The 16,666-nt window shown below is 54.1% G+C and overlaps 1 protein-coding gene across 12 annotated transcripts in view; it reads left to right on the top strand.

Moving 5' to 3' along the window:
* Positions 1-873: 873 nt before the first annotated feature.
* SVIL (supervillin) overlaps positions 874-16,666 on the top strand; it is a 204,028-nt gene continuing 188,235 nt past the window's right edge. For 4 of the 12 annotated variants that reach the window (XM_089311864.1, XM_089311870.1, XM_089311869.1 and 1 more), the window contains exon 1: positions 955-1,129. The gene's annotated coding sequence lies outside the window, so the exon portion shown is untranslated. Of the gene's footprint in view, positions 1,130-1,545; positions 1,751-4,985; positions 5,233-16,666 lie in introns of those variants that run through there. The other 8 variants (XM_089311865.1, XM_051821617.3, XM_051821614.3 and 5 more) reach the window with 6 other exon arrangements.

Below are 16,666 nucleotides of genomic sequence, written 5' to 3' on the forward strand. Positions count from 1 at the left end.
CACAGACACTGGAAGAGGGAAGACCCCCTGAGGACACAGCTTTGCCCACCTGCAAGCCCAGGAGTCTGAGACCTCAGGAAACCAGCCCTGCCCACACCTGGATCTTATACCTCCAGCCTCCAGAGCTGGGGAAAAAAATCACTTTCTGGTTTGTTTTTGTTGAGTGGCAGTTCCAGCAAAGGAATACAGACTTCTTCTTTCTGGTGGGGGCTGGTCTACCTAGGCTTGGCGCACATTCGGGAGGAAAAATGACACAGTGGCGTCTCAGAGGCAAAGAAGCAGGGGTCGGAAGGCCATGAGAGGCCAACACTGGGCAGAAACAGAAAAAGCCAAGAACTTTTGCAAATCTGAACCCATGGCCTCCAGGCGACCATCACCTGGGACACAGACATGCGGGGCGGGGGGGACCCCACCTGCCCACTCCCACAGTCAGAAACTGCGCAGGTGGTGATCAGGTGTTCCAGGGGGCTTCTGACTGAGCCTCCTGGCGACGACCACCCCGGCTATGAGCGCCCCAGCGAGGACCGTCCCTTTGGCCAGTGGCCGGAGCGCCACAGCCACCAGGTTCACTCCCGCCTGCCACGTGTGTAACGGCTGGCAACGCGGCACGCCTGCCCCTGTCCCCGTGGTCAGCGGCTCCCTTCCCGCCTGCGGGGGCCGAGCGCGCCGCCGGGGCCTGGGGAGCCCCGGAGCTGCCGAACGCGGGCGAGCGCGCGGGCGCGCGTCCTAGGGCCGGGCCCGGACGGGAGCGCGCCGAGGGGGTTGGGTCGTGCCGGCCCCGCCGGCCTGGCTCGGCGTCCGAGCCACTCAGAGCGCCCGGCTGCGGACACCCGGGGCCCCTTCGGTGAATACCCGGCGCCCGCGCGCCGCGCCGGGACTCGCGCGCCCGCCGGCTCTCGGAGAAGCAGGCGCCGGGGCAGCCCTGCCCGGCCAGCTCGCGGCCAGCTCCGCCCGGGGCAGGACAGGGCGCCGCGCCGACTCTCCCTACGCCTCCTCGCGAGCCGGCTGGAGCCGGGGATCCCGCGCGAGGGTGCGTCCCGGGCCCTCCCTGCGCTGCCGCGAGCAACTTTGTGCGGGCGGCGCGGCCGGCAGGTGGGAGAAGGTGGCCGGCTAAGCGCGCCGCGGGAGGGTGAGTGCGGTCGGGTGTCCCCGCGCGCAGGTTCCCCTCTCGTCCACCTGGTGCCTCGGGCAGAGTTGTCGCTGGGGATCCGGGGACGCTAGGTTGGGGGGGAAGCTTTCTGGAAGCTACTTGCGGCGACCAAAGAGCGAGTCAGCCGGACCCCGCCGCTCCCCGGGGTAGGGAGCGCGACCCCCGGTCCCTGTTCCCGGCTCTGGGAGCTTGAGGGCGTGACAGGCCACAGCCCGCCCCAGCTGCGCGACCCCGGGAGCGCCGGGCAACGCGGTCCCCCTGCTCCGGGAAGGGATGAGCCGCGGTGCAGGTTACGGCGTCGCGCTGCGTGCGATCCGCGCGTTCTGCCCCGCCGGCTCGCCTCGTCCCCGGGGGCGCGCGGGCGCGGGGGCCCGGCAGAGGGCGCACGTGTCCCCGAGCGCCGCGCGGGCCGGCCGAGGGGAGGGCACCGGCGGGAGCCTCCTCCAGGTGAGGAGCTCAGCGAATCCGTCCGGGACCCGGTCCCCGCGCCGCGGCTCAAAGGCTGGGCGGCGCCGCTGAGCAGTCGGAGTGCGGGACGGCCCTCGTGCGGGACGCGTTGGGCTTTCTGCTGCCCAGAGGTGCGGGGGACAGCTCGGGAAGGTGAGGACGGTCGCTGAGCGCCGTGGCCCGGGGTTGGGGACGCACAGCGCGGGACTGGGGGCGCTTTGCTGCGCGCTGCTCTCCAGGGCGCCCGAGCTGGGGTCGGTGGTCCTGGGATCTCCTCCCCTGCCCCCCAGCAGTCCTGCGGGGGCGGTGGAAGAGGGAACCCAAGGGGAGCCCCGCGCCGGCCAGGGAGCGGCAGAGCCCGGGGCCGTAACAAAGACGCGGCGCGGCCCCACTTCCGTCCCGGGCGCGCGCCTCCGGGAGGCACGGGCCGGCGGCAGGGCTCCCCTCGGCGGAGTTTCGGGAAGTTCCGCGCCGCGGCCCGTTACGCGCGCGGAGCGAGGGCGGGGACGGCGGCGGCCCGGCCTCCACGGCGGGTTTCCCGGCTGCTCGGCCCCGGGGGAGGGCGAGGGCGGCGGCGGCGGCTCCCGCGCGCCTCCTAGGGGTCCCAAGGCCGCGCGCCCCGGCTCACCCGGCGGGCCGGGCGCGTGCGGGCGCCGGGAGATTGTGTTCCGGGGCGAGGGGCGGTGGGGTGGGGTTGGGGGGGGCGGAGTGCTCTGGGCCGGGCCGGGCTGGGCCGCAGTCCGGGTCAGGTGCGGGGTTCGAGCGCTCTTTTTGGCTGGAGTCAGGCGGTTGGTTGCGATTGGGCGTTCCCTCCGAAGGGGCGAGGCCCGCCGGGGGCGTTCCGTGTCTTCCTAGCCGCCCAGCGCGCGCCCAGGTGGTGGAGACTGGACGCGGAACCTGGCCCTTGCGTGGTGGCTGCTGCGCCTTTGGCGGGCACAGAGGGTCCCCAGGATCCGGGCCGCTCGCGAGGGAAGAGTGCGACGGAAGAGAAGCCCAGAGACCCCTGTCATCCGTGCGTTGCAGCTTCCTGGTACTGAGCTCTCCTGTGGCCCAGGGAGACCAGGGCCTGCCTTGTGCCTGGCTTGTCTGAGACTCACGACCAGTGCTCTCTTCAACCGCACGGCCTCCTCCCAGGAGGGTGTTTTTCTGCTTTCCCGACGAGCATTCGGGTTTGATCGACTTGTGTCAACCCAGCCACGCCGGTTGCTGGTGTCCATTGAGAGCTTCCTGCATGGTCTATGAGTCGCTTCCAAAGCCCCGGAGAGTTCTATAGAAGTTGCAAACAGCCTCACCCATAGCTGTCCTGAGCTTTGTGCCTTTCGGGGTGGCGCTGGGTCTGGAGTCAGGGCTCTTGCCCAGCCTGGAGCTCCTGTTTGCTTCCGCTGTGGCCGGGAGCTGCAGTGCCTACCCTGTTGAAGCTGTGTGCCCCGAATCTGTGCTTAACATTAAGTGAAACAAAACCTAGATTTCGTGTTCAGGTCCTAAGAATACTGTTGGATCCGTGTCCAGGTTATAATGTAAGAGCTGGGTGTGTCTTGATGACACTATGGTGTATTGCTTTAAAAAAAAAAAAAAGATGTTGAAACCCTGGAATGCGAGTGAGGGACTTGGAATGTTCTAGGGCCCTGCCAGTCCAGGGGATAGCCAGGTGTGGTGATTCAGGGCGAGACTTGGCAATCTGAAGGTACAGCCCAAATCAAAGCTCAAGTGTGTACCTGAAGTTACGGAGCCATGGGGAGGCTGGCTTGCAACACTGCCGCCACCAGGGATGGCTCTGTAACTTCGGACATGCACTTGAGCTTTGCTTTCCTCTTCTCAAACAGGAACAACAACAGTGCCTCCTGGTTTCAGGCCGTAAGGGTTGAGTTAGGTAACCCATCCATATAAATCAGCACAGGGGCAGGCCTGGGGTAAGCTACTGCTTGGGACACCCGCATCCTATATCGGAGTGCTTGGGATCGAGTCCCACGTCTACCTCTGATCAGCTTCCTGCAGCACGCCATGGTCCAAGTACTGGGCTCCCTGCCACCCATGTGGGAGACCCCGATGGACTTCCTGGCTCCAGCGTGGCCCAGCCCCGGCTATTGTGGGCATTTGGGAAGTGTACCAGCAGATGGAAGAGCCCCGTCTCTGTCTCTGTCTCCCCTGCCTTGGACGCAGTCTTCCTGGTCCACACTGTGACGCGCCGTGGTTGGCAACTCCTCTGCCTTGTCAGCAAGTTGGGGGTAGGAAAAGGTTGGGAGGAGCTTTGTCCATTTGCCAAAGGGGCTTACGAGGGCCTCCGGGACTGTAGGGGTCTCTCCAGCTGTGTCTGTTCCCTTTGAATTTTGTTTTTTTGATCTTTTTGAAAGATTTTTTTTTTTTATTTGAAAGCTAGAGTTACGGGGTGGAGGGAGGGGTAGGGAGGAGAAATCTTTTATCTGCTGGTTCACTCCCCAGATGGCTGCAACGGCCAGCCAAGGCAGGAGCCTGGAACTCCTGCCAGGTTTCCCACATGGGTGACAGGGACCTAAACACTTGGGCCATCTTCCATTGCTTTCCCAGGAGCATTAGCAAGAAGCCGGATTGAAAGTGGAGCAGCAAGGACTTGAATCTGCACTCATATGGGATGCCAGCGTTGTAGGCAGCAGCTTAACCCACTGTGCCACAATGCCAGTGCACGCGCGCACACACACACACACAAAACCACGTCAGCTGGAGAAAAGGAAGAAAGTATTCCCCTTCTTCCATTTTTTTCCCCCTTTCACAAATCACCTAGAACGCTAAAGAAAAAAATCGTGCTGGCCCCAGCTTGGGAAGAGGAACCATTTCCTTGGACAATGATGGGATATTTTTTGACAACCTGTGTAGAGGGAGCCACTGCTGGCAATATGGAGATAGAGTGTTTCAAAAATAACTGCTCAAATATGGTAAGCCGTGTGCGACCTGGAAGTTGTTCGCCCAGCCTGCGGGGTGTCAGGATAAGGGGCAGGGAGAATAAAGAACTAGTGTAGTGTCAAGTATGTTCCAACTCGGGGAAGCATTTCAGTGGAGTATATGTAAGTGGAGAACTAGTTCCCTTATAATACCCTGGCTCCTTGTCCGCTGTGTTATACTTCTTGGACTTTTTGCTTTTGTCTTTCAAATAGTGAGTTACGGCTCAAACATGAGAAGCCTTGTGATGTGAAATGCCACTCGATGATGGCATAGTTCAGAGCAGAGTTCTATCTCAGAAGCCTGGGGCCGGGTGTCCCGAGAGGAGCTGTCCTTATTTAGACTTTGCCCGTGGAAGCCAACTGCAGCTGTCTGCCTCTCGGGGAAGAAGAGCCGAGGGTGTAACCAATCGGCAGCGTGGAAAGCCTTAGGAGTGAGATCCTGGCCTTTCTTGCGCTTTGCTCCATTTGTAGCCACTTGTTGCGGTCCCACTGGGAAGAAAGCAGCAGCTGCCTAGCTTACGCCAGCCCTGCGCTGGGCTGTCGCTTTCCATTGTGGGGCAGGAAGATGAACAGGCAGTGTTATTTTGGACTGCAGAGCAGTGGGTTTAGAAGCATCCTGCTGCCCCCAGCTGTTCCCCTCGTGTGCGTATGGAGGCCAGTGTGCCAGCTGCTCGGGCAACTGTACTCACACTTGCTGCTTTTGTTCTGCCACCCAGGAAGGTAAAAAAAAAAAAATTCCAGTCTTTGTTAAACTGTAGCCGTTGTAAATAGTCTTGTTGCTGTTATGTTAGTGTTATGCCAGATACAGTGTGTCAGGGGAGCCATTTCAAAGGAGAGGTCAGAATTGACATTTTGTGGTTTCCAGATATGTTGTAGAAGGATGACCAGTGTGTGCAGTTTTTCCGTCCTTGAAATCTAGGCTGCTTTTGTATTTCATTAACAAAGGACTGGATCTAAGATTTTTTTTTTCTTCAATTGCTAGATGAATCAGGTTTAGTTATAGACATTTTTTTTTCTGTTGCATGACGTATCCAAAGGCTGGAGCGTGTCTCTGGACGATGCTTTTATGTTTCTAGAATATTATTTTGCATTGGTTACAGCAGGAATGCATTTTAAGAAAACTTGGGTTTCTAAGAAGTCTTGGCTTCTCCAGGGTGATTTGGCCATTTGGTGCAATTCAGCAAAGCTCGCATTGGGTGTTTACAAAGTGGCCAGCCTGGGATGAGTCAGGCTGGGCACCCAGCCCCCAGTGGGCCCCTAGTTCAGAGACAACAGACATAAATAAATACTTCACATGGGAGGGCTGTGCTGGAGGCAGCACCCTTTTGTTTTCGGAGCGGTGTTGTAATCATGTCAGCTCAAATAAAGACAGAACAGCAAGCGGATGTGCCAGGAAAAAAAAAATCACAGGAAGACAGAGGAGGCTTTCTTGTGTGGGTTATCAGCCTTGGGGTGCATGCACGTCCACGGGAGGGCTGATGTTCCTGTAGACGAGACCCCTGCGTGCCCCCGGAACACCTGGGGTCGTGAGTTCTGAGCCAGTGGCTCTGGCAGCTGTAGCATCAGCCTCACTATTTCCTGGGGTGCCGTCAGCTCCACTCCCCTTTGTTACATAAGCAGTGATCACACACACCAGCATCGCTTGCACACATATAACGCCCTCTGCCCCTGCGTCGCCTCTCGCGTCCGTGGGCTCTTATTCTGCAAGTTTGCTGTCGTGTCCACCTAGCTGCTGCCTCCGAGCCACCTCTCTAAGCCCTTTTGCTGCTTTGCCATATATATGTGTCTGTGACTTCATTGCTTTTGCACAGTAATAATGGATTTTTTAATTGGTTTTCCTGCCATTTTCATTGGAGACTCTGAAGAACTCTCTGCGGGCGGGGAGGGGAGGGAGGAAGGGGGTTCTCAGGGCTGATGACTTGGCTGGGGCTGTGTGTGGGGGTGGGGTGGGGGAGGGTCCATTTCTGCACAAGAGGAGAACTTGGCAGGGTTACGGCTTGGAACCGAAATCCCCGATGCAAATGTCCACACCGGCCCTGGCCCGGTCTAGGAAGGGTTAGCTTGTCCACAGCCAGAGGTATTTCTGCAGGTCACCCTCTCCTGGGGTTTCTCCTCATTGTGGGGTCTTCACAGCGGGATTCCGCTGGGTACATCCCTGGGGTAAATCTCGCTTCCTTCCTGGGCTTGTCTGCACCTTGCGATAGTTCTGCAGGGTCGTACTTCTTGGCATTGTCTCACCCGTGCATGCTTGCTGGCTTTCTAACATTAGGCACTCTCTTTCCTGTCGACATGCGCCCCCCTACCCACCATGTGCACTCAGGGGCCCTGCGTGGCCGATGGACCCCTTATGTCTTCTCAGCTCAGCTCAGCTCGGTTCAGAAGAGCATTTCCCTTGCACGAGCCTGTCTGGTCCTGTCCACAGCGGGACTGTGGGAAAAATCAGCCGGTCTCCCTTGGGCGTGGTGACCGTGCTGTCCCCTCCCCTCCCGGCTCTCAAGAGATCAGAAACAGCCAGGGGTGTTGAGGTGCCTTGCATGTGCACAGGGAAGGACCGCCGTTTGCTCAGGATTTCTCGTCTTCCACGTGCAGCCACAGTCCTGCTCCCCCTGTGTCCCCCAGGAGCTCCCCTGAGACCCCCCAAGCTGTGGCAGCCAGCCTTGCCGGCCTTGGGACCTTGCTCCTCCTGTTCCTGGTCTGTCGCGGCCACCTCCTGGCAGTCCAGGGTTTCAGGTGTCTTAGGGACACCCTTATCTCCATCTGTCACGGTGTTTGATTGCTTCCCCGACCTCCAGCCTGCTCTGGACTCTGAGTAGGCTCCCCCCTCGCCATCCATGTGGTGGCTGGGTCCCTTGTGCAGCGGACACATCCCATATGCACTGTTTCCCAGGGCTTCTAGCTCTGTGCAGCTTCTCTCCTCTCCCTCTTTCTGCCTCCCTTCCCCACCCCCACCCCCCCTTTCTGGCACTGCTTACCGGAGAGGTCATCTGGTTTTCCCTCCCAGGCCCCCTGCCATTGTCCCCAGTCTCTCGCATTTGGCTGTCACCTACCTCTATTTGGCAGGATGAATCCATTAAGTACCCCACTCGGGTTTTTATTTAGAGGAAACCTTTGCTCTTAAGCGTGGTTCCTTGGAATTCATACTTGGAAAACCCAGGATTGAAACCAGGCAGGTGGCCTTTGGGGAAAATTGCTCCAACTTGACTTTGGTTTTTCCATCCAGGGGCAGCGCCTTGCAAGTAACTGAAACAGCCGCTTGCTCTGGGTGACCTTGTCCTGTGCAGATGGAAACAGGACCTCCCCAGAGCAGAGCCCACGGTTGCCTCTGAAATGATGGTGATTTGAAATTGTGTTTCTGGAGACTCTTGGACAGGAGTTTTGGCTTTATGGCCCGTTTGGGTTGTGGACATCGGGAAGGATTGGTGAGACTGATGCTGTCAGGGGTGTGTTCTCGCCGTGGGCCTGCGTCCAGGAAGGTGCACTGCAGGTAGATCTTAGAAGAACTGTCAGAGGCTGCCTCTGACGACAGAGTCTGGTATCTCCCTCTGCATTAGAACTGGAGCAGGGTATGGGGATTGCTTCTGCCCTCTCTCAAGGCAGAGCTGCCAGGGGAATGGCAGTGGCTCTGCTTGCTCCGTGGCCTGGCCAGCGTGGCTCAGTGGCAGTTGCCATAGACTCCGAGGCCTTCCCACGAGGCACTAGCTCACTGTCTGAAATTCATTGTTCCATGAAATGTTATTTTCCGGTGCCATCGGCTCAATTTACTTGTTTTTTTTACAAGCTCCATAAAGAGTGGAAGGTAGCCTACCTGTGCCCAGGTACTTTGGTTCTTTAATTTCCTGCTGCCAAAGGAGCGGGGCTTTCTTGTCGCAGGAAATGTGGGACTGTGTTTGCAGCCCTGGGTTAGGGCGGAGGGAGTGGAGCCGAGACACACCCAGCCGGCGGTGGCTTGGTTCCAGCCGTGTTCTTTCATTGGTGTTGCCCGACATAGAGTCTTGATGTGGTCATCAGCTTGGTATCTCGAGTTACTCATCTGTCACAATGGCCGGAGGAGGCCTCTGAAGTCAGAATTGTGTAGAACAAGAAGTGAGCATCATCAAAGTGTGGCGCTTACTGTTTGGGTGTTCATTTGTTCGGCTGACATCTGTTGATTCATGTGCTTTGTGTGTGTGTGTGTGTGTGTGTATGTCTGTGTTTATATATCTGTACGCATGTGCATATGTCTACGCATGTGTGTATGTTATGTGTGTCTTTGTATGCACACATATATGCACGTGTATATGTTACATGTGTGTATACATGTATGCACGTGCACATATATGCGTGTGTATGTGCATTTCTCTGTGTGAATATATGTATACATGTGCATATTTATATGTGTGTATGTGTGTTTGCATATGTCTCTGTGTATATATGCATGCACGTGTATATGTATATGCATGTATGTATGTTATGTATGTGTGCCACTTTGTGTGTGTATATATGTATTCACCTGTGTATGTATGTGCATGTGTGTATGGTATATGAGTCTGTGTATGTGTATGTATATTTGTATGCATGTGCACATATATGCGTTTGTGCATGTTATGTGTGTCTCTGTATATTTGTATATGCATGTGTGTATGTCTGTGTCTCTATATGTACACACACATGCATGTATCTGCATGTGTACATGTTACATGTGTCTCTGCATATGCGTTCATGTGTGTATGCATATACATGTGTGTATGTGCGACTCTGTATATATGTATGCATATCTATATATGCCTGCACACATGTATATGTATTCATGTGTGTACATTATATATGCCTGTATATATGTATGCATATGCACTTGTGTATGTTATGTGTGTATATGTCTGTGTGTGTGCGTATGCATGTCTGTGTACTCTGCTGGTGCTGGGAATTCAGAGCTGTGGAATCCTGCCCTCAGGGAGCTCACATTTGTTGGATGTTGTGATGCCAGCACATCCCAGGTGTCATGGAGACGCAGGAGGATGGTGGGGTGGGGGAGCTGCTCCTGCTGGCCCGGCCTCCTCTCAGGAGGGTGCCCTGCCCTGTTTCCCAGGCCTCTGAGGGGGCCTTGATGTATCCCTCTCTCTCTGGTAAAGGTCTATTTATTTGAAAGGCAAAGTGACAGAGAGAAAGAAGGAGAGACACAGAGAGATTTCCATCTGCTGCTTCACTCCCTAAATGGCTGCAGCAGCCAGGAGCCTGGAGCTCCAGCCATCCAGGTCTCCCACATGGGTGCAGGGGCCATTTACCGCTGCTTTCCCAGGCACATGAGCAGGGAGCAGGATCGGAAGTGGAGTAGCCGGGACTTGAACAGGTGCTCTGATATGGGCTGCCGGCATCGCAAGTGGTGCCCCAATACCAGCCCGTAAAACAGTTTTATTTATTTGAGAGAAAGAGAGTGAGCGAGAGTGCACATCTGCTGATTCACTCTGATTCACTCCCTGCGTGCCCACAATGGCTGGGGCTGTGCCAGGCTGGAGCCAGAAGCCAGGAAGGCAGCGTGGAGCTCCCACGTGGTGGCTGGGACCCAACTGCTTGAGCAGGAAGGTGCAGTCTGGAGCCGGAAGCGGGGCATGAGCCCATGAACTCCGATACTGGACCTGGGGGGACGTCTTAACCTGGGGGCCGACGGCCTGGCCCGTGTATTTTGCCAACTGCATTTCTAGAGAGATTTTCTTTTAATGTGCACCCTGAGAGGCTGCCGTGATGCTGTGATGGCTCTGCCACCTACGTGGAGATCTGGACCGAGTTTCTGGCTTCTGGTTTTGGCCTGACCCAGTCCTGGCTGTTGCGGCTCTCCCTCTCTCCCTCTCTCTCTCTCTCTGCCTTTAGAGAGAGAGAGATCTTCCATCTGCTGATTCACTACCCAAATGGCTACAATGACTGGAGCTTGGCCAGTGCAAAGCTAGGAGCCAAGAGCTTCACCTAGGTCTCCCATGTGGTTGGTGGGGGCCCAAGTACTTGAACCTTCTTCCGCTGCTTCCCCAGGCGCATTAGCAGAGAGCTGGATTGAAAGTGGAGCAGCGGGACTCAAGCCTACAGCATTATAAGGGAGACTTACCGTGCTGTGTGTCAGAACGCTGGCACCCAAACCTACACCTTTTTTTTTTTTTTTTGATTAATTTATTTCTTTGAAAGACAGAGAGAGAGAGAGAGAGAGAGAGAGAGAGAGAGATATCTTCCATTGACTGCTTCATCCCCCAAATTTGCAATAACCAGGGCTGGACCGGGCTGAAGCCAGGAGCCTTTAACTCCATCTTGGTTTCCCACAGTTGACAGGGGCAGCTGAGAATAAGACGAACAACTTACATACCTGGAAACACAGATGGACCAGAGGTTCACGTATAGACAGATTGTCTTTCAAGCAGTGTTAGAGTGTGTCCATCCTTTCCTAAAAATCCACTGGAAAAGAGACTGCTAAAGAGAAATTATGCATCTATATAATTATATATATTTTTTCTGACCCAAGAATTATCCCCTTAAGTTGCAAAGAATGGTCATCATCATATACTTCTGACATTGCATTTCCAGGAAAAAGAAAAAAAATGTATTATATGCTTGACAAGAAAATTACATGGTTGGAAAATGTTTTGGTTGATTATTTATGTAAACCCAACATCTCTGTGTGTGTTTTTAAACTTCTTCATCATTTTTTAGAAAATCCGAAAGCTTTCATCCCGTGGCATTTTCCCCTTTCTGTCCTTGGTTCTCACAGGGTTGAAGGAAAACACAAGAGAGTTACGGCAGGTGGTGGAAACACTTTATTTTATTTTCCCCCATGAACAAATTGGTTCCATGTTTAAGCGGATTTTAAAAAATAAACAATGGTGGAGAAGCGCTCTCTTCCAGCTGGCGCCCCCTGTTGGGTCTGGGTTCAGCAGGTAGCATCCCTTGTCTGATTAGGTAGAACTAGTGGCATCTGTAAGCCCACCTGTATTTCGCTTGCTCCAGACCCCATGCCCGTGGTCTCCAGGTCACGGTCCCCTCCCCGCCTCCCTCTCCGGCCAGAAGTCGGCTCAGGGCGGGGCAGTGCTGTGTCGGCATAGAGTCTCCGTGCACAGAGTCTCCCCTCAGCCCTTTCCTTCTCCCAGCTCCAGCTGCTTGGTTGCAGGTCCCCGAGGCTCGCTCTGGGTGAGCCCCGCTGTGGCTGTCATCCAGGTCATCCAGCTTCCCAGATGTCTTTCCCACTGCCCCAGTTCTGGGCAGACTTACTGCCTCCCCTGGGCAGGCTTCCCAAATTCATTGCCAACCCAAAGAGAGGTCCATTTTGGGGGAATGCCTGTGGATCTCAGCATTTATACATTTCAGTATAATTGTGAGAGTGAACAAAATTTACAGGATTAAAAAAGAAAATCATATTTCAGAGTGTAGATTCAGAGAATAAATGAAAAGAATGGCTTTCAGGGTGTAAGAGGATTTTTCCAACATCTCCCCCCCCCCCCCCACCTTTGCTCCATGGTCCCTAGAGACGCCTGCAGGGTCTGGTAGGACAAACGGTTCTCGCTATGAGCAATGCCTTCCTGACAGTGCAGTTAAGTACTGTGACAGGCAGGCGCTTGGTGTGGTTGCCGAGTCACCACTTGGAACACCCATGTCCTGTGTTGCAGTGATGGCTCGAGTCCTGACTTCACTTCTGATCCAGCTTCCTGCCAGTGCGCCTTGGAGGCATTCGATGCTGGCACAAGCCCTTGGGTCTCTGTAACCCACATAAGAGACCTGCATGGGGTTCCTGGCTCCTGGCTTCAGTCTGGTGCAGAACTGGCTGTTGTGGCCATTTAGGGAATGAACCAGCAGGTGGAATATTCTCTTGCTCTCTTTCTCTGTGTATGTATGTGTCTCCCTCCCTCTCCATCTGACACTCTGCCTCTCACATAAGTAAACTTGATAAAGTCCTATGAAAATGACTGGTTAGCAACTCGCGCTGTTTAAACGGGAGATGCTTAGTCATATTGGCGAGTGTGCATGAGTACATCCATTGTAGAGCTCTCTGCTAGGCACTGTTTTGTGTCTCGGGTCATTTCGTCAAAAACACATGAGGTATGTCGTATTATTCCATTTCACAGATGAGCACTATCAAGGCTCATGGAGCTACACTTGCCAGAATCATGTGTCTTGCGGGAGGCAGGGCTGAGGTTTGAATCTCCAGGTTCTGACTCAGGTGATGCTCCCTGTCCAGTGCTCTGGGACAGCAAGTCCGTAGTGGTGATAACAGAGTGACAGGTGATGGGCACATGGGCAGTGGGGGGCATCCAGAAGCACAGTTGGATGCTAGTGCAGTAACATTTTAAAAAATTCAAATTTGGGCTGCAGGCCTTAGTAGTTGAGAGTAGAGGATATGATTGAAGCATCTGGGTGCTTTTTATTAAAAAATAGCTAATTAATTAGGCAGAGAGCGAGCGAGCGAGCGAGCCTCTATTCATTGGTTCACTCCCCCAAAGGCTACAACAGCCAGGGCTGGGCCAGGCTGAAGCCAGGAGCCAGAAACCCAATCCAGGTCTCCCACGTGGGTGACAGGGACCTAACCACTTGAGCCATCACCTTCAGCTTCCCAGGGTGACATTAGCAGGAAGCTGGGGCCAGCAGGCGGGGAACTGGGTATCTGTGTGGGACACCCGGAGACCCCAGCACTCTGATCTTACACAACTTCTTAGCTGCTCAGCCAAATGCCTCTCTCTCCTGTTTTTTTTTTTTTTTTTCCTTTCTTTTTTTTGACATGCCCATCACCCAACAGCCAGCTTGTTACTGATATGGAAAGAGTTCCTGTTTGTAAAACATGGAAAATGCTCGCCACCTCTCTTTTATTTTTTTCTTTCTTTAAGTGGCTTTATTGAGGTATCATTTGGCTTAACCTGGTATTGTTTTCTTAACCTGGTGGCTGGAGTTTTGAGGGGAGAGTTGAGGTCAGTGTTAAGTCCCAGTTTCTTAGCTTCTAGAGCTTTGTAGAATTGTCTTCAGTAAAAGACTTTGCTGTTTTCTTGGTAACTATACTTCTTTGTTACTTGCCCAGAGACCTGCTTGGTAGTGATCTGGGAAACTTTTGCAACTGCCAAACTTATGTTTGCTGAAACCATGTTGAATGCATAAGTCTAAAAAGGAGAAAAATACTAGCTTAATAATGTAACAGTTTTTTCCCCTGTCCAATTACCTCTTAATTTTCTGTGTTTATAGTAGGAGTCAATGCCGGTTGTTATTCAGAAATAATAGTACCTTGCATTTAAGTCTGCTCTCCAATGCGCCTCATTTTAACTGGCGTGGTTTCATGTCTCCTGTATAGCCGAGGGAAGGCAGGCACACAAAGAAAAGTGTTCTACTCAAGGTGGTAGGGGTGGACGTTTGGCCTACCAGTTAAGAGACTGGTTAAGATGCCAGCATCCTGTATCTGAATGCCTGGGCTCCTGCCCCAGCTGCACTCCTGACCCTAGCTTCCTGCTAATGCGCACCCTAGGAGGCAGCAGGGGGTGGCCCACGTACTGGGTTCCTGCCACCCACGTGGGAGACCTGGATGGAGGTGCCTGCTCCCAGTGTTGCTCTTCCATACCCATCTGTTTTGGGCATTTGAGGAGAGAACTAGTGGGCAGAAGAGGAAGACCTCTGTGTGTTTGTTTGTTTGTTTTTAAAGGATAGCAGGTAGCAAGATCCATCCTGGAACGGAAGTCTAATTAGTCCAGCTGTGTTTTTCCCACTCATGATTTGAGCCAATCTGCAGTAGTTGGGATTCTCAGTAGCCTTACAAAAAATCTTCAAATAGTTCTGGGTATTTCTGCTGTCCTACTGACCACAACTTGATACTGCTACTGCCCAACTTCTCTGTGTTAATTCACCAGGAGGTGTCAGGAAATGGTTGTTAGAAGAACCTAAGTTACGGGACCGACACTGTGGTGTAGTGGGCAAAGCCGTTGCCTGCAGTGCTGGCATCCCGTGTGGGCACCGGTTCTAGTCCTGGCTGCTCCACTTCCAATCCAGTTCTCTGCTGTGGCCTGGGAAAGCTGTAGAAGATGGCTCAAGTCCTTGGGTCCCTGCACCCACATGGGAGACCCAGAGGAAGCTCCTGGCTCCTGGCTTCGGATTGGCACAGCTCCTCCTGTTGCGGCCAACTGGGGAGTGAACCAGTGGATGGAAGACCTCTCTCTCTCTCTCTCTCTCTGTGCCTCTCCTTCTCTCTCTGCATAATTCTGACTTTCAAATAAATAAATAAATCTTAAAAAAAAAAAAAAAGAACCTAAGTTACCAGCATAGACAAAGCTCTCTCTGCCCCGAGGGTTGGAAGGACAGATATTGGCGAGGGTAAATGAGCCCTCGAGGCTCCCAGGGATGGCAGTGGAGGGACAGGGGCGGGCTCTGGTCTCAAGGCATTGCCTCGCCTGGGATGATGCAAGCAGATGGGCCAGAGAGCTGAGCTCCAGGCCCGCTGGCTGACATGGACGGGTTAGGATGTGCAGGGCAGGAGCTGGTGCCTGCTCCGCATGTGTCAGGCCCACGTGCCTGGCAGCACCTGCGGCTGATTTCACAAGTGCCCTCTGCACAGGGCCGTGGTGAGTGTATGGAGTCTCTGGGATCTAAACCTAGCTGGGGAGCTGCTCTAATTCCAGGTCTGCAAGTGGAGACATCCAGGCTCTTCCAACTCTGCCATCTCTAGATTCTAGGATTTAGTGTTGAAGGTGAGCTTTCCTGAAAAAATACCTTTTCCTACAACTCCTGGCTAACCTGAAAGCCAGACCAGAAGAACACTAGGTCTGATGATAATCTGTAAGAAGCCAGAAGTCTGACAGAAGTCGCCTGCTGAGCACTGTCGAGTCTCAGCGGCATAAGGCAGTGCATATCAAACCCCAGTGTGCACACAACACACTGGGATCTTGTCCGAATCTTTTGTGCGTTGACTCTCTCTTGGTGCTCCTAAGGATTTGAAAGAGCAGTCTGTGACTGTGGGTTTGTGTTCCTTTTGTAGTTCTGTCTGTTTTTACTACATCCCTGGACTCACCCTTGACGTGACCGTGGTGCAGAGGTGATGCACAGTCAGTAGAAACTAGACTCGGAATGCATCTTGGTCTCTGAGCTCCCGATAGGCAAAGCGCGAGACTCCTGTGCCATGCTCCCGTCAAGTCAGGGGAGCACCCGGCCAGCCCGGTGCAGTGGATCCTGTTGTCAGCGTGTGTGGGATGTCGTGTTTTATGTTTGCACATCCCAGCGTGTCTGTACAACACCCCTCTCTGTGCACGTGAGCTGTTGAGTATCCGTGATAACTCTGACTTTAGGTTAAATGGTTTTGCCCAATGGCAGGCTGATCGTGTGAGGGTTCTGATCACATTTAAGTCTGGTGAGTTAGGTGTGTTCAGTGCATTTTCAGTAATTGGAGTGACTGGTTCGCTCCCCACATGCCCACAATGGCCAGGGCTGGGCCAGGCTGCAGCCAGGAACCAGGAGCTTCATCCTGTTTCTCCCACATGGGTGCAGAGACTCAAGCACTTGGGCCATCTCTCTCTCTCTCTCTCTCTTTTTTTTTTTTTTTTGTTGTTGTTGTTGTTGTTGACAGGAAAAGTGGACAGTGAGAGAGAGAGACAGAGAGAAAGGTCTTCCTTTGCCGTTGGTTCACCCTCCAATGGCTGCCGCGGCCGGCGCACCACGCTGATCCGATGGCAGGAGCCAGGTACTTCTCCTGGTCTCCCATGGGGTGCAGGGCCCAAGCACTTGGGCCATCCTCCACTGCACTCCCTGGCCACAGCAGAGAGCTGGCCTGGAAGAGGGGCAACCGGGACAGAATCTGGCGCCCCGACGGGGACTAGAACGCAGTGTGCCGACGCCGCCAGGTGGAGGATTAGCCTAGTGAGCCGCGGCACCGGCCATTGGGCCATCTTCTGCTGCTTTCTCAGGCCATTATCAGGGAGCCAGATTGGAAGTGGAACAGCCAGGACTTGAACCAGTGCCTATATGGGGATGCCTGCATCGTAGGCGGCGGCTTTACCCACTACGCCACAGTGCTGACTCCTAAAACTCCTTTCTCGTAGGGAGTGTGCATTTGAATCTTCTCCCACTTCTCCATCTCTCTCTCACTTGCTTGCTCATGTAGATCTCCCAGTCTTTTAATTGAGGTATTTGCCTACTAATATTTAAATATTGCTGCAGTTAATTTTATCACCTGTTTGTT

This window comes from Oryctolagus cuniculus, chromosome 13 (genome assembly GCF_051225735.1).
Source record: "Oryctolagus cuniculus isolate XC-2025 breed Fujian yellow rabbit chromosome 13, ASM5122573v1, whole genome shotgun sequence".
NCBI classification, from domain to species: Eukaryota; Metazoa; Chordata; class Mammalia; order Lagomorpha; family Leporidae; genus Oryctolagus; species Oryctolagus cuniculus.